Here is a 19,540-nt window from a genome sequence, read left to right on the forward strand (position 1 = left end):
GTAACTTAGCTTTTTTATTTTTTGTACTTAGTTTATGTAATTGTATTTAATTGTAGTTATTTGTAGTTAATTTATTTAATTAATTTAATGATAGTGTAGTGTTAGGTTTAATTGTAACTTAGGTTAGGATTCATTTTACAGGTAATTTTCTATTTCTTTTAGCTAGGTAGTTATTAAATAGTTAATAACTATTTAATAACTATTCTAACTAGCTAAAATAAATACAAAATTACCTGTAAAATAAACATAAATTCTAAAATAGCTACAATGTAATTATTAATTATATTGTAGCTATCTTAGGGTTTATTTTACAGGTAAGTATTTAGTTTTAAATAGGATTAATTTATTTAAGTATAGTGTAGTGTTAGGTGTAATTGTAACTTAGGTTAGTTTTTATTTTACAGGTAAATTTCTCTTTATTTTAGCTAGGTAAGCTATTAAATAGTTAATAACTATTTAATAGCTATTGTACCTAGTTAAAATAAATTGAAAGTTACCTGTAAAATAAAAATAAATCCTAAGATAGCTACAATATAATTATTATTTTTAATGTAGCTATATTAGGGTTTATTTTAAAGGTAAGTATTTAGTTTTAAATAGGATTAATTTAGTTAATAATATAAATATTATTTAGATTTATTTAATTAATATTTAAGTTAGGGTTTTTTTAGGGTTAGTGTTAGACTTAGGTTTAGGGGTTAATAAATTTATTACAGTGGCGGCGGTGTAGTGGGGGGCAGGGTAGGGGTTAATAAATGCATTATAGGTGGCGACGGTGTAGGGGAGGGACAGATTAGGGGTAATAAGTTTAATATAGGTTGCGACGGGATCCGGGAGCGGCGGTTTAGGGGTTAAACTATTTATTTAGTTGTGGCGAGGTGCGGGATCAGCAGGATAGGGGTTAATAACTTTATTATAGAGGGCGAAGGTAATGGGGGGGCAGGATAGAGGTTACTAGGTATAATGTAGGTTGCAGCGGTGTTCGGGAGCGGCGGTTTAGGGGTTAATACATTTATAAGAGTTGCGGCGGGGTCTAGGAGTGGCGGTTTAGGGGTTAGTAACTTTATTGAGTTGCGGGGGGCTCCAGGGGCACCGGTATAGAGGGTAGAACAGTGTAGTTAGTGTGAGTGCTTAGTGACAGGTTAGCAATAAAGCTGTAAAAAAGCCGAAGAGCAGCGAGATCGGATGAGTGATAACTATCACAATCCGCTGCTCATCGCCCCGTACTTGTTGCGCGGCTTTTTGACAGCTTTTTTGATAACTTAGGCGAAATTTTGCAGGTCTGCAGCGGCGAAGGTAGGCGAGCTTAGGTGGGCGTATTGGACTGGCAAAGGCAGGTAAAGTAGACACGTTGATAACTAGGCCTCCTTGAATATTTAACATTTAGTTAAAAAAAATTGCTAATGTTATTTAGTGCAATAATCTTGCTTTATTGTTTTAATAAGAATTTCATTTTTCTTTTATAAATTCAACTTTATCTTATAACATTACTCTTAAAGGGACAGTCAACACCAGAATTTTTGTTGTTTAAAAAGATAGATAATCCCTTTATTACCCATTCCCCAGTTTTGCAAAACCAACACTGTTATATTAATACACTTTTTACTTCTGTGACTAACTTGTATCTAAGCATCTTCTGACCGCCCCTAATCACATTTTAGTTATTATCTATTGACTTGCATTTTAGCCAATTAGTGCAGTGTCTGCCACTAGCCACGAGCGTGATCACAATGCTATCTATATGGCCTACACGAGCTTGCTCTCCCCTGCTGTGAAAAGTAAATAAAATAGAGATGGCCTTCAAGGGCTTAGAAATTATCATATGAGCCTTCCTAGGTTTGATTTCAACTAGAATACCAAGAGAATAAAGCAAAATTGTTGATAAAAGTAAATTGGAAAGTTGTTTAAAATTACATGCCATATTTTAAAAAATTAAAGTTTTTTTTGGACTTGACTGTCCCTTTAACTTTAGGTGTACTAAAAACACAGCCACACAACACCCATTAAAAGTCTTGGCCTTATACTTGGCACACTAACCTTACCTGCGATTTTCAGATGTTACCCAACATTTGAGCAGAATTAGACTGTTTATTGCAGTAAGCATTTTCAATGCTAGACATTTTGCCTTCTCTTGCACACAAATCTGTTCTGTTATGCAATCTCTGAACCATCCTCTAAATCACTTTGATGACATTCCAATCAGGCAGAATACACTTTTTTGGGTTGTTAAGGAATTTTCAAACAATTTGGAATTTAAAAACTAAATGAAAATCAATGTGGTTCAATTAGTAAGGACATTCTGCTATATTGGGATGGACCCAATAGGATTTCCTCTCTAATAGGGTTCCATCTATCAAGCAGTGGATGCTACTTTGGAACAGTAAGTTAAGAAGAAATAGTTGTAAAACTGTGGCTGTCTAATCTCACCAGTGGGGTTAAATCACCATTTTCTGTCTGGCGTCATTGACATGCCCTGATCTCACGTGACCAGGATCTTCTCAGGATCTTTCTCAGGATCAAGATAACATTAAAAATCTGGGCACAATTTATCATTGGGTGTGCAGATATGGTTCCCAGCTAGAAAACCTGGCCATTTCCATTTGTGGTAAAGAGGCAGCAGATCTGAGATGATCATTGTTTATGAGCATTTATTATTACACGTCCAACTAACCAAAATATCATAATAGGGAAAGAATACAAAATACTTAGACTTATGTTTCAGTATCCTGTATTGTGGCCTTCAAGGAAAATAAGAGGGAAACTCTACTGCAATATAGTAACTCAGCAATTTTGTGAAGGGGGGAAAAACCAGTTGGTTTAAAAGGAGGCAAATTGTCCCATATGGGACAATCCTGAAGCAGAATAACCCTTAAAGGGACACTGAACTGAAATTTTTTCTTTCGTGATTCAGATAGAGCATGAAATTTTAAGCAACTTTCTAATTTACTCCTAGTATAACATTTTCTTCATTCTCTTGGTATCTTTATTTGAAATGCAAGTATGTAAGTTTAGATGCCGGCCCATTTTTGGTGAACAACCTGGGTTGTCCTAGCTGATTGGTGGATAAATTCATCCACCAATAAAAAACTGCTGTCCAGAGTGCTGAACAAAAAAAGCTTAGATGCCTTCTTTTTCAAATAAAGATAGCAAGAGAACGAAGAAAAATTGATAATAGGAGCAAATTAGAAAGTTCCTTAAAATTGCATGCTCTGTCTGAATCACGAAAGAAAAATTTTGGGGTTCAGTGTCCCTTTAATGCATAAGACAAATATCCCAAAATCTAATTTGTTTACAGTGATCCTTGCAAGCAACACAACTGTACCCTTTTGGAGGGCAAGTATAAGAGTATTTTAAGCCTACTGAGACATGATCAAGAATACCTAAACACTTAGTACATTTTCATATAAAAAAATTTGATATTACCATGCATCTGCAACATTGTCATTACTCCATTTTGAGGATAAGGATCCCACAAGCTTTTGATCAGATTCCTCTGAATAATTTACTATGTCTGAATTGCATTGACATTCTCAGTGTTGGGACCACTCATCTCTAGGTGGGAGCTCTGTACTCAACTACTCTTTTAAATATCCAGGTCAATGCTGCTCTTTACAAATTTAAGGAGAAAACAGAAGAGCGCAGACACGATTCAAGTGTAGATTTCCAACTTTAATTACTTTGTCAGTTCTTGACAAAGTCCCTCCATTTAGGGACGAAACGCGTAGAACAGACAGTAGCTACTTTGTTATTTTGACCCTGGGAAGCCGCCGTAGGAGTTCCGGTATCACGTGGTACACGCATATCACTGGTAGGAAAACCTTACACGGAAGTGCTGAGGGTCACCGCTTGCATCCCCGAATGAAAGGGTCAGTATATTATATTTTACAAATACAGACGTTCTATTGTTAATCTTCATGAACTATTGACTACGAAGGGGAACTTTTTTTATCATATGTGCCTGTATAAATCGTATTTCTTGTGAGTATATACATAGCGTGTGGCTATAATTAAAGTTGGAAATCTACACTTGAATCGTGTCTGCGCTCTTCTGTTTTCTCCTTATATTCAGACCACTCATCACGGGATACAGATTATCAACCGTTTGGAGGAGCGGCAGCACTGTTCTAGATTTGCGGACAGCGTTTACAAATATATAAGAACTGAAATGGACTCATAAACATAAGTATTTGATTGACAATCAGTTTTATGGGGTATTTCTTATATATATAAGTGTGTGATGTTTTATGCATATTAGTGCAAATAGTTTATAACATACATAGTATTTTTCTTGACACCCTTATATACTTGTTTGCGCTTCTCTGTTTTCAGCCCTCCCGTGTGGAGGGTTAAAAAACAAGTGTGTATATATATTTTATCTTTACAAATTTATATGAGCATTTTACAAGATATTCTAATTTTATTTGGGCAGAAATGATAGTTAAAATGATGTCCAATGCCTAAATGCAGCAATCACTATGGGATATAATTAGTTGTGTTCTTAACAAGCCTGCAGTCTTTACAGTAAATTAGGCTGCAAAAATGTAAATGCCTGAATGTTTAATTTGTTAGGTTTCATTTTCTAAATCTTTATTTTTATATAGTGATAAAAATAAAAAAATAAAAATACTAATAAGCAGCAAACATATGGGCATTTGACTTCCACCAGTTACCACCAGTATTGAAGTTTCAAAGTATAGAAAAACAATCAACTTATGCAATAAAAGTAAAATTAATTACTTACTTATGTAATTATAGGAAATGATACAACCATTTATGCTCATACTTATAAAATGAATGCATTGGCAAACAGTAAGTATCAATAATATAATTTTTAAAAAATTTGAATTTCAGAATATGACAATCTCAGTAGAGACAGTTAATTGTAATGCATTCTGAAAACACTAACAGGTTATTAAGACTTTTATTTATATACAAATTGACAGTCTGACAGGTTATTTACTATTAATTTGCTATTTCTAAATAGTCAATATCTTGTGACACTGTTCTAATAACTTTTGGAATATTGAAGTAAAGAACATTAAAGCAGACGCTGAAGATGATATACTTTCCATCTGCATTAATAAATTGCCAAATTATTTTGAAGAACAAAGTAAAAAAATTAAAATTATAGTTTAAAAGAATTTTCAAAGCTATGTTTAATTTACAAAGCCACAAATACACTGATATTCATGCTATTTTACAGCAAAAGGTAATAATTCATCATAAATAGTAAAGCATAACACACCATTAAAAAAAAAACACTGTAACAAAAACTACTGTTATAAGGAACAGAAAAAAATGACCTGCAATATACTTGTCTCAATGAAATGTACATTATCAAATAAGACAAATATAATATACACAAAACAAAATTATGCATTAAAACAATGCTAAATTATTTTAAGTAAAGTAAATATATGCAGCCAGAACATTCATCACTAGTAAAAGTAACTAAGCTAAGTGGCTGGAATACCTTCTGACTTGAACATTGTTTTTGGACAACTAAACCTGTCAATTTGTTATTGCCTCATAAGATGTTTCATTTAGTACCTGGGGGGTACTTAACTTCATTATACATGTGTGCACATACATACACATATATACACATTTATGCATCTTTCAATAGTGCTAAACTTGTAATCTAGGCCTTAATGTTTTATGGTTTTTATTATTTTCTGCTAAGTTGAAAGCTTATGTGAATACCTTTACAGAAATATTTTGAGTAAAAGAAAATGGCTTCCATCAAGATAGACTTTTTTCAGGGTAAGAAACTAAGGCTTCTCTCAAAAATCAAGAGATAATATTACTCTGGTGAAACCAAGGTTAGGAAGGTTAGTTGGTGACCCAATGGTCTTCATTCGTGTTACCTTGTGTGGGGGTTCCTTTAGGTGCAAATTGATATGTTTATTTTTCAGTTGGGTCTTATGTTTTTAAGAGTTTGGGTCAGATAGAAGAAGGGCTAAAGTTGTTAATAAAACTCAGGCTGTTACTGTGGCTGAGGCATTTAATGGGGAGGGGTTACTAGTGGAAGGGGAATAGTAAGAGATAATTGCAGTGGAAGAATGTCAAGGTAATGGGTGACTGTGGTAGGAGAGTCAGGTTTATGAGAAGAATCCACTAATGTAAGGGAACACCGGCAACTGTATAATATAGGTTTTAGCATTGCAGTGTATTATTTAAGTTTTATCCATCAGCATTGTGTTGTAGTCTGCTTTGCATTTGATTTAACAAGGCCAAGACAGGTATACTGAACAAAGAATTTGTGTGGTTACAAATAATATTTATGGTTTCAGATACTGTTTTTATTATCATTGTGTGGCTCTCCTAGGAATTAATAGCTCATTATGAGACTGCTAGTTTCTTAATTGCCATGCTTGTTATCTATTGTAAATAACCATTGATGGCTGTCACTATGTAGCAACCTTGTCTTTATCAAAATGTATGAAACTTGAAATTGTGTTCCAGCCAGTAAATGGCAACACTCTTTCCAATATGATTCTTATCTTTTGAGTCAACCTTCAAAAAATATCCAAATGATCTCATTTATAGTTTATAGCAAATATAAACGTCTTAAAATTCCAATGCCTTATTTTACTTATTTTATTTATACTTAAATATAAACATTTACATGCCATCTCAATCAAGGAGCAATCCTTGATGACCATTGCTAAGATCTGTTAATGTAAAATCTAGCAATAATTACCTCTGCAACCATAATTAATTAACCACCCAGAATAATTAATCAATTAGTTAACCTCTTTAGCCTCACTCCATTTATCCAAATTAAAAACATAACACTTGACATTTAAACATCCACAATAAAATCATTCTATTTTTATTCCCATACATAATAAACAGTCTGCATAAAATACAACTTCTTACTGCAATATAAACCATCCATGGGAACACCATACAAAGGACCTATTATGAGAATTCAGTCTCCCATAATTCTAGTTGTCAATTCTGAAGTTAATCCCTGATGGATTGTGGATTAAGGTATTGGAAATTTTTTAAGAATATTTGAGACTTTTGGGATCTAGTTTTTGATGGTTATTGTTCAAAAAGGTCACTTAGGCAATTTAAAGGTTTGTAATGGGGGGGGGGGTGGAGGAAGCTCCTTGTGTCTTGAGTGGGTTGAATTGAGTGGTCATGTAGGGGTTCCTATTTTTTTTGTGGCTTTGTATATGATGAATGCACCACTCAGTTTCTGAGGCTTTGTATAGGCAAGGTTTTAAAATGGATGGGCCTTTTTAGTTTTAGGGTGTTACATTTAGATAAAGGACCATTTGGGGTGGAGCTTTTTTTAGAGCAACAAGACATGCTTCTGGGGAGCTCCAGTTTCTATCTTGTTTAAAAGGAGTATTGTAGAAGATTTTACTAAAATATAGATTTGCAGGCTTACCTCCTTATATAAGTATTTCTGAAGAAATACTAACTATATCTGGGCAGCGAGACTCCTTGATGAAGAATTACTCCAAGTGAGTAGTGCCACATATTTGCATTTGATTCAAGGTCCACTAGAACCTTCATTCCAAACTGATTACAATGGTTGAATGCTGAGGATCAGCTAGGTGGATCACATCATTATGTCTGAAGCTTAACCAGCACAGAATTGACACTTGAATACTTAAGCATAGAGACTGCTGGAAATTTGTTGTTTCTACGTGAAGATTACATTGTGAAACTGGCCCCTCGGTCAGCACGATATAATGCTACAGAAGTCAAAAGACAGTTTTGTGTTGCTGATGTACTAATGTGCCAGAAAGTTGGAATAACTTTGGTCACAGTTTTCCACAGTGTAACACTTGGACACCATTTATCATAAACCTGTTAATTCTGAAATATTAATCTGTATAGTCATTGTTTTTCATTTTATTTGTGTTTTAGCATATGCAAGGTTTGTTTTAGTTTACAACATAATCTACATGTTTCCATATATAATGTTCTTTTTGGTTTTCTAATTGATATAACTACTTTTTATAGAGGATCTCATATGGCTAAAATTGTATTTGTTTGCAGTTTGTCTTATGTATTTGTGTATTTGTGAGCTCTTATGATAAATATCTTATCTGTTTCAGGGGACATAGTAACATTTGTGGAGCTACTGAGGTTCACTTAGGAATTAGGTTGCATATAGTTATACCTTTTTTTGGCAAGTATTTAATATTATTCTAAGTAAAATTGCCTTATAGGACATTTTTAAGGCATGAGTCTAGTTATAGGGACTTAGTGTATAGGTTGATATCCCCTTTTTGCTTACTTTCTTACCTTACAACATTATGCTATATTCCCATTTTAATGCAGCATAAGCCTAATATTGTGAGTAAATAGAAGGCAGACCTAGTGGTTAGCTCTCTTGATTGCTACTATAAGCTTAGGAGTGTGCATTATATTAAAGACCATATCTTCTTATTTACTCTAGCATGATGCTTCAATAATTTTGTCCTATGTTTAGTCAGATTTCCTCTATTATAGGGCTTCCTTGATTTCTCTAGCAGGTTATCTTTAGTACTTATGTTCTGCTCCACATGATTAGATATAGACTTGGAGAATTAACATAACAGGCTTACCATGCTTAGTAATACTTTATAATGTAGTCTCAGAATTTTGTCCACATGAAGTATTTTGGTGGTTAGCTATTTATGAGTAGGATTGGGAATGGTAGTCATTCAGTGTCCAATATATAGATCTTCTGTCCCTCCACATTCTATAAAGTACTATGAGGTCAAGAAGTGTAATAATGTGTTAAGGTCCAAGAGTGGCCTCCATTAATTCTGTAGAGCTAAACATCAGAAAAGAATTCAATATTGTTCCTTGTTCAATATCGTGTAGCTCATTTACCTACTAATTATAATGCTTATTTTAAGGTAAAATTATAATATTATTGCATTTAAAAATGCACAGATGTGGCAGATGTAATTTGATTATTATGTATTGTATTAAACTTGCTTTGTTCCATGGGCATTTTAAAGTTGGATGTTTTCTTGGTCTTGTCTTCAGTAAAATATACAAAGAAAGAAAGAAAGAAAGAAAGAACGAAAGAAAAAGAAAGAAAGGCAATGTAGTTGTGTCTTATAGGCTTTTATAAGGTTATGTATGGGGTCTCCTAAATTTATAAATGGGAAGATATGCAGGTTAGTGTTAGGTGAGTTCCCTTTAAGTGTTAAAGAGTTTAAAATGAGGGGCCTTATAAGGTAGGTCAATTGACTCTTGGGGCTGTCATTAAAGTGTTTAGGGTTTGAATTATTGGGGTTATGTATGTGGTATCTCTAAGGTTCTAAAGCATTTATCTTAGCATTTCATCAAGGGAGGTCCATGTTAGGGTTATTGAGTAAAAATGATCAAGTAGACAGTTGTCTTAGATGTTAGGTGGTTCATTACAAGTTGGGTGGTTTGTGTTTGGGGCTATGCAGGAGTACCCTAAATGTGGTTGTGTCGGGGGGTTCGATTAGGATAACTGTGATAGGGAAGTCAAAAAGGAGGACTGGTATTCAAAGTTAATCCAGAATTGTATGAGTAAGGTTTATTACTATGGTGGTTGCTACAAGATGGCTCATGTTTACAAGGGGAGTGGTGCCATTAGTTTATGATGCCATTAGTTTACCACTGGTAAAGTTATTGATTGTTAAATTCAGTTGCATGGCATCGAATTCAGGGTTTCTAGGCTGTAGCACTGGTATGTATATGACATAGAAACCAAACCAGTGCTTATTTGTGTAAGATATAACTTAGCAACTAGTAATTATAGTGAGCAACCTTTATTTTTTAGTAATATGTAGATAATAAACAGCCACTAAACAATAGTGACTGGATGATTTCATAATGGCTTTACAGGGACTTTATTTTGATCTAGCTATAAATGTTATTTTAAAGTTTGTGTAGCTGCTCTTTGAACCCTAAAAATAAAAATTACATATAGAGATTTAAGGCTGCACATTCAATAATTAAGATGCTAAAATAAAGAGAAAAAATATTGTACATATTGTAAAAATGAATTAGTCTCTAAGTAGTTTTAAATTGACCCATAAATCTATGTTATTTCATTTTCAACATTTGACCTACAAAAAATATTAATCTTTAGGGTGTCTTTTAATAGCAAATATGTGTTTTCATTGCTATTTGTTAACACTGAAAATGAAAATGGTTCTTTTATTTTCTAAGACACTAATAGGAACTCTCATAAGTACTGTAAAATGGAGATTCTTAGGATAAAATTACATTCCTGAGTAGTATTTGCAAGGCCAATTTAATGCTTTGAGACTTTGTGATCAATTAAGTAAATCTCAGGGAAAAATCTACTGTTGAAGCTGACAAGAGAATGGTTTTATTAATATAGTTCTAGTTACTGAAGAGGTAATTATGACATTGAAGTCGAGAATAAAAATCAAAAGGATTTAAATGTGATGTTCAAACAAACACTAGGTTAATATTTGATCAGTAGCATTTTATATTGATCAAAGGAAAACAGGATTTGTGTGACAAAAAACATTGTTTTTGTATATACTGCCATTTGTGAAATTAAATGTTATAAAAGAATATTCTGAAACAAGTGAAAATGTTTATTATCATAAGCTGTTGATTAATACCTGTTAATACAATTTTTTGGGGCTAAAAATATTTCAGTTGGTGTGCTGTCTATCCAAACAATCTAGAACATATGACTTAGCTTTATAAGAAACAAAGTCTATATAAAGGCATTTGACAAAAACTCCATTAACTTATTCCACAAACCAAAAATTATCTTTTTTTTCTGGAGGGGCTGCAAATTCTGAAATTCTGAATTAATCTGTGCATCTGCTTCATTTGTATTCTTCTACAATGTTCTGTATTTCGGAAATCTGTGTATCAGATCTTTTGCAAACTATTTGTATTGTATTTATGTTTTTGACTCAATAATTGTTTTCTGTGTATAATACCTCAATAAAAATATAAAAAATTAAGTGAAATAACTGCTGATTTGTATTATGCCATATTTTTGCACTTTCATATCCCTTTAAAAATTTGCAAAAACCATGATTATTAGTTGTAGTCCTATTCTTGTTTATTATTAAAACAGTTTGTGTTCTTAAAGGGACATTGTACACTATTTTTTTCTTTGCATAAATGTTTTGTAGATGATCCATTATATAGCCTACCTGGGGTGTTTTTGTAAAAATGTATAGTTTTGCTTATTTTAAAATAACATTGTGCTGTTTTTCAGACTCCTAACCAAGCCCCAGAGTTTTAGATGTATACTGATGTATACAGACTTCAGGTTGCTTCTGTTTGTACAATGGATCTTTTTATATGCAGGTGATTGGGGGAGGAGGGGAGGTTCTCTCAGCACCCTTTAAGTGGGTGTCCCAGCCTAACCTCATCAACATATTAAGAGTTTCTAAGTAAGTTTTTAAAAGCTTTGATACTGGATTTTTATATCGGTATCTGTGCATATTCTTATTTATAGTAGTGTCTATTACATGCAGTTAAATGTAAATTGGTGTATACTGTCCCTTTAAGGACTCAAACAATTTAACTTCAGCATGGAGAATCAAAGGGACATGAAACTCTATATTTTTTCTTTCACGGTTCAGACAGAGCATGCAATTTTAAACATCTTTTCAATTTAAGTCTATTATCAAATGTGGTTCATTCTCTTGGTATTGTTTGTTGAAGGAGCAGCAATGCACTACTAGGAGCTAGCTGAGAACATTGGGCGAGCCAATGACAGAAGTAATTTATGCGCAGCCACCAATTAGCAGCTAGCTCCCAGTAATGAATTGCAGTTCCTGAGTCTAACTAGGTATGCTTTTCAACAAAATATATCAATAGTACAAAGCAAATGAAATAACATAAGTTTAAAATTTCATGCTCTATGTGATTCATGAAAGTTTAATTTTGATGTTCATGTCCATTTAAGAACTGGGGCTCCATGTATAAAGCAGCGAGAGCTGCTCCAGAGCCCTTGTGGGGCAGGTTCGCATATGCGAGCCTGCTTCCCACAATTTAAGATGCAGCAGTCATTAAACCGCCGCTTCTTACACTCTCCGCCACCTCTGAGGTGGCAGAGAGAAGTCTCTGAGAGCTTGCTCCCTATCGGTGATTTGTAAAGATAGAAATTTGATGGCACTACTTATAAAATTTCAACAAATGAGGGATATTGCCTCTGACAAATGTCTAGCGGGCCTTAGGTGCAATATATGTTAGGCTAGTAGGTGCTGTGTATCTAGTACAACATTTACTTATTTAGCTAAGAGAAGCTAAAAAAAGGATACACATAAGCACTAAATTCCCTCTCAGATAATTTGGGCGGTTACGTGAATATTGTAAATAAAAACAAACTTTATTGAAAATAGTTAAAAATGGGTTAACATTAAAAACATAGTGCTAAGAAAACTTATGAATAATAAAGAGCCCCGGTTGAATATTTACCAAAGGGCCCCAATAATTGTATTAAAACTGCTAAGTTCGAGTCAGATATGATCACTATTGTGTTATATAACGTTAATGGTTCTGAGGTATGAGTAACAACTAGTGGTGTATTAATGCTGCATGCAACTAAGGATCACCAAATTTATGTATGGATTGCTATGTCAAAATCAGACACAACTTATGTGAATACCTGTAGCGATAATTGTGTGGGAAGATAAAAAGCCGCCAACAATATATCAATGTTTAATGTGTGTTGTGCTTGGGTGTAAACATAGGGTAGCACTTCTCTGATCTTCAAATTAGACGAGAGGTACACATAGCCATTATAAAAATTCTGAGTGGGCAATACAAATAAACCTGCTTGGAACACAGATCAAATAGCCTCGATCAAGTTCCCATATTAAGTGCTCAGTTATACCTCCAGTATTAATAATATATGGTAAAAGTAACAACCAATAGATAAGTGTATCAGAGAACATTTAATAAAAAACTGCAACCGCTTTCGCCGGTGTTCCTGCTTTTTCAACATGTTTAGGAGAGAGGGCTAATGGGACCCTGGCCTAGATTTGGAGTTCGGCGGTAGCCGTCAAAACCAGCGTTAGAGGCTCCTAACGCTGGTTTTGGCCGCCCGCTGGTATTTGGAGTCAGTGATTAAAGGGTCTAACGCTCACTTTTCAGCCGCGACTTTTCCATACCGCAGATCCCCCTACGCCATTTGCGTATCCTATCTTTTCAATGGGATCTTCCTAACGCCGGTATTTAGAGTCGTTTCTGAAGTGAGCGTTAGAGCTCTAACGACAAAACTCCAGCCGCCTGAAAATAGCAGGAGTTAAGAGCTTTCTGGGCTAACGCCGGTTCATAAAGCTCTTAACTACTGTACCCTAAAGTACACTAACACCCATAAACTACCTATGTACCCCTAAACCGAGCTCCCCCCACATCGCCGCCACTCGATTAAAATATTTTAACCCCTAATCTGCCGACCGCCAACTACGTTATACTTATGTACCCCTAATCTGCTGCCCCTAACCCCGCCGACCCCTGTATTACATTTATTAACCCCTAACCTGCCCCCCATAACGTCGCCGCCAGCTACTTAAAATAATTAACCCCTAATCTTCCGACCGCAAAGCGCCGCCACCTACGTTATCCCTATGTACCCCTAATCTGCTGCCCCTAACACCGCCGACCCCTATATTATATTTATTAACCCCTAATCTGCCCCCCTCAACGTCGCCGACACCTGCCTACACTTATTAACCCCTAATCTGCCGAGCGGACCGCACCGCTACTATAATAAAGTTATTAACCCCTAACCCGCCTCACTAACCCTATCATAAATAGTATTAACCCCTAATCTGCCCTCCCTAACATCGCCGACACCTACCTTCAATTATTAACCCCTAATCTGCCGAGCGGACCTCAACGCTATTCTAATAAATGTATTAACCCCTAAAGCTAAGTCTAACCCTAACACTAACACCCCCCTAACTTAAATATAATTTACATCTAACGAAATAAATTAACTCTTATTAAATAACTTATTCCTATTTAAAGCTAAATACTTACCTGTAAAACAAATCCTAATATAGCTACAATATAAATTATAATTATATTATAGCTATTTTAGGATTAATATTTATTTTACAGGCAACTTTGTAATTATTTTAACCAGGTACAATAGCTATTAAATAGTTAAGAACTATTTAATAGTTACCTAGTTAAAATAATAACAAATTTACCTGTAAAATAAATCCTAACCTAAGATATAATTAAACCTAACACTACCCTATCAATACATTAATTAAATAAACTACCTACAATTACCTACAATTAACCTAACACTACACTATCAATAAATTAATTAAACACAATTCCTACAAATAAATACAATTAAATAAACTAGCTAAAGTACAAAAAATAAAAAAGAACTAAGTTACAAAAAATAAAAAAATATTTACAAACATAAGAAAAATATTACAACAATTTTAAACTAATTACACCTACTCTAAGCCCCCTAATAAAATAACAAAGCCCCCCAAAATAAAAAATTCCCTACCCTATTCTAAATTAAAAAAGTTACAAGCTCTTTTACCTTACCAGCCCTGAACAGGGCCCTTTGCGGGGCATGCCCCAAGAATTTCAGCTCTTTTGCCTGTAAAAAAAAACATACCATACCCCCCCCCAACATTACAACCCACCACCCACATACCCCTAATCTAACCCAAACCCCCCTTAAAGAAACCTAACACTAAGCCCCTGAAGATCTTCCTACCTTGTCTTCACCATCCAGGTATCACCGATCCGTCCTGGCTCCAACATCTTCATCCAACCCAAGCGGGGGTTGGCGATCCATCATCCGGTGGCTGAAGAGGTCCAGAAGAGGCTCCAAAGTCTTCCTCCTATCCGGCAAGAAGAGGACATCCGGACCGGCAAACATCTTCTCCAAGCGGCATCTTCGATCTTCTTCCATCCGGTGCGGAGCGGGTCCATCTTGAAGCAGGCAACGCGAATCCATCCTCTTCTTCCGTTGTCTCCCGACGAATGACGGTTCCTTTAAGGGACGTCATCCAAGATGGCGTCCCTCGAATTCCGATTGGCTGATAGGAGAAGATGTTTGCCGGTCCGGATGTCCTCTTCTTGCCGGATAGGAGGAAGACTTTGGAGCCTCTTCTGGACCTCTTCAGCCACCGGATGATGGATCGCCAACCCCCGCTTGGGTTGGATGAAGATGTTGGAGCCAGGACGGATCGGTGATACCTGGATGGTGAAGACAAGGTAGGAAGATCTTCAGGGGCTTAGTGTTAGGTTTCTTTAAGGGGGGTTTGGGTTAGATTAGGGGTATGTGGGTGGTGGGTTGTAATGTTGGGGGGGGGGTATGGTATGTTTTTTTTTTACAGGCAAAAGAGCTGAAATTCTTGGGGCATGCCCCGCAAAGGGCCCTGTTCAGGGCTGGTAAGGTAAAAGAGCTTGTAACTTTTTTAATTTAGAATAGGGTAGGGAATTTTTTATTTTGGGGGGCTTTGTTATTTTATTAGGGGGCTTAGAGTAGGTGTAATTAGTTTAAAATTGTTGTAATATTTTTCTTATGTTTGTAAATATTTTTTTATTTTTTGTAACTTAGTTCTTTTTTATTTTTTGTACTTTAGCTAGTTTATTTAATTGTATTTATTTGTAGGAATTGTGTTTAATTAATTTATTGATAGTGTAGTGTTAGGTTAATTGTAGGTAATTGTAGGTAGTTTATTTAATTAATGTATTGATAGGGTAGTGTTAGGTTTAATTATATCTTAGGTTAGGATTTATTTTACAGGTAAATTTGTTATTATTTTAACTAGGTAACTATTAAATAGTTCTTAACTATTTAATAGCTATTGTACCTGGTTAAAATAATTACAAAGTTGCCTGTAAAATAAATATTAATCCTAAAATAGCTATAATATAATTATAATTTATATTGTAGCTATATTAGGATTTATTTTACAGGTAAGTATTTAGCTTTAAATAGGAATAAGTTATTTAATAAGAGTTAATTTATTTCGTTAGATGTAAATTATATTTAAGTTAGGGGGGTGTTAGTGTTAGGGTTAGACTTAGCTTTAGGGGTTAATACATTTATTAGAATAGCGGTGAGGTCCGCTCGGCAGATTAGGGGTTAATAATTGAAGGTAGGTGTCGGCGATGTTAGGGAGGGCAGATTAGGGGTTAATACTATTTATGATAGGGTTAGTGAGGCGGGTTAGGGGTTAATAACTTTATTATAGTAGCGGTGCGGTCCGCTCGGCAGATTAGGGGTTAATAAGTGTAGGCAGGTGTCGGCGACGTTGAGGGGGGCAGATTAGGGGTTAATAAATATAATATAGGGGTCGGCGATGTTAGGGCAGCAGATTAGGGGTACATAGGGATAACGTAGGTTGCGGCGGTTTACGGAGCGGCAGATTAGGGGTTAAAAAAATATGCATGGGTCAGCGATAGCGGGAGCGGCAGATTAGGGGTTAATAAGTGTAAGGGTAGGGGTGTTTAGACTCGGGGTACATGTTAGAGTGTTAGGTGCAGACGTAGGAAGTGTTTCCCCATAGGAAACAATGGGGCTGCGTTAGGAGCTGAACGCTGCTTTTTTGCAGGTGTTAGGTTTTTTTTCAGCTCAAACAGTCCCATTGTTTCCTATGGGAGAATCGTGCACAAGCACGTTTTTGAGGCTGGCCGCGTCCGTAAGCAACTCTGGTATCGAGAGTTGCATTTGCGGTAAAAATGCTCTACGCTCCTTTTTTGGAGCCTAACGCAGCATTTGTTTGAACTCTCGATACCAGAGTTAAATTTATGGTGCGGCCAGAAAAAAGCCTGCGGAGCGTTAACAGCCCTTCTACCGCCGAACTCCAAATCTAGGCCTTAGTGTTTTAAATAGCTAGATTCATGGTATAACGTAATTTGACTTGCGAACAAGCTGATATTATTAGATCACTTATGTACCTGAGTACTGATATGAGGAATCTAATTGATATAGACTAAAGTGGATGCAGCATCTAAAAAGGGCACTAACCTGATATATTTATTGAATGATAAATTAGCGTTTGTGGACACCAGCAGCACTGTAATCTACTTCTACAAACAGAGCTGATTACTAGCGATACAATCTATATAGATAATATCCATGTTTACTAATGCATGGTTATAATACTATTAACAACAGTGTATCTTAGTAATGCACTTTGCTGGCTTAGCGTTTGCAGTTTTTTATTAAACGTTCTCTCATACACTCAGAATTTTTATAATGGCTATGTGTACCTCTCGTCTACTTTGAAGATCAGAGAAGCGCTACCCTATGTTTGCACCCAAGCACAACACACATTAAACATTGATATTTTGTTGGCTGCTTTTCATCTTCCAACACAATTAACGCTACAGGTATTCACATAAGTTGTGTCTGATTTTGACATAGAAATTCATACATAATTTTGGTGACCCTTAGTTGTATGCAGCATTAGTACACCACTAGTTGTTACTCAAATAACACAATAGTGATCATATCTGACTCGAACTTAGCAGTCTTAATAGAAATATTGGTGACCCTTTGTAAATGTTCAACTGGGGCTCTTTATTATTCATGAGTTTTCCATATCTAGCACTATGTTTTTAATGTTAACACATTTTTAACTATTTTCAATAAAGTGTGTTTTTATTTACAATATTGAAGTAATCACCCATATTATCTGATAGGGAATTGAGTGCTTATGTGTGCTCTTTTAGCTTCTCTTAGCTAAATAAATAATTGTCACTCTCTGTGATTGACAGTCCCTTCACTCGCGTGATTGGTCGCGCAAAGGAGCAAGCGGGCATTACACACTCATCGGAGTGTGTAATGATACATATGGGCCAGCGGATCAACAGATCTGCTGACCATATGCAGCAAAGGCGGGTGGACAGCTTCACAAAATGAGAAGTTTTGCGCCTGCCTTTTAATACATGAAGCCCTTGAAATGAACAGCTCACTAAAGAGAATGTTTATATTGTGCTGTAAATTTCATGTACTGGCATTCTTCTCATAGATTTTAAGACTTGCATGGATTTCCTAAAATGAATAGCACACTTACAATAATGTATTATCCCTATTACATTTTGCTCTTTCCCACATATAAACTAGCTCACAGACTTTCTTAAAGGGAGATGAAAGTCAAAATTTAACTTATATGGTTCAGATAGAGCATTCAATTTTATGAGACTTTTCAATTTACTTCTATTATTAATTTTACTTTGTTCTCTTGGTATAATGTTATCGTCATCATTTTGTTATTATTAATATCATTATTATTATTATTATTATTATTATTATTATTATTATTGTAACAAGCAAACAGATTCAGCAGCAGAGCTAAAATAGCAATATAAAAAATAAAGCCCAGACATGTATAAACATACTGAGGTAGGGAGATTAGGTAGCCCTGCTACACAAAGAGCTTACAATCTATCCTACCCTTTTAAAAAAAAATTATTTCATCAGTGTAAAGGAACAACAATCTAATGAACTCAATGAAAAAACTTTAGTTCTCTTTAGATAAAAATCATATAGGGATAGATTACAAGTGGAGCGCTAAATTATCACGCACCCGCAAACATGTATATACACATATTAACACATAAATATATATGTACTGTATATCAGCATATACATATATATTTCAATTTGCTGTGCATTGCTGCTTGACTTACCCCCTTCGTTGTGCGGCATCAGAACAAGGCTCCCATTGGAGCCTATGGAAGTGCGCTCTTGTGAGCGTAATGCTCACATTTGTCTCTGACGGAATCAGAATGAGGCTCCCATTGGAGCCTATGGAAGTGCGCTCTTGTGAGCGTAATGCTCACATTTGTCTCTGACGGAATCAGAACGAGGCTCCCATTGGAGCCTATGGAAGCATGCTCTCATGAGCATAATGCTGTTGTTCGCATTGCTGTTAACTTGTAATACCAGCGCACATAAGCGTGCTCTGGTATTACAAAGTGGAGCGCTAATATCGCTTTCTTGAAATCTATATTTATCGATCCACTTGTAATCTGGCCCATAATACTTACGAATTTGCCCATGGTTTTCTCAAGGTGTAACTAGACATTTGTCTAATAATATTGTTGTTTTCTTAATTTCACTAATAATACGTTTGAAAAACACTTAGAAATTACCATTTGCACCTCACATTTTGTCATTCTCCTATCCTCTAGCACTTCTATATTTTCTATGCAGTGGTGTATTTTATGTTAGTTACAATATCTTTTTGGTTTTTATTTTATTCTGGTTTCTGATCATTCTTGCTTCTTTTGCAGCACAGAAATTCTTATAGGAATATTACTTATACATCTGTGATTAAATGCAAAATGTCTCCATATTAGCAGCCCAGAGTTGAGATATACACAACTTTTACAATGAACTAAATCATAGAAGAGTTAATATAACCTTTTCATAGAAAAATGGCACTTTTATTAAGTATTCAGAGCCAGGTTAAACCTTTAGTAAGTAAAATGGTGACTATGATGGAAAATGAGTTTGACATGTTATTAGTTGCTGGATTTTTTCCCAGTGGCAAAAAAGATCATTTGTAGTCAAGCCACTATAGCAGACAATACGGTAAATAACAAATCATCG

This window comes from Bombina bombina, chromosome 2 (assembly GCF_027579735.1).
Source record: "Bombina bombina isolate aBomBom1 chromosome 2, aBomBom1.pri, whole genome shotgun sequence".
Taxonomy (NCBI): domain Eukaryota; kingdom Metazoa; phylum Chordata; class Amphibia; order Anura; family Bombinatoridae; genus Bombina; species Bombina bombina.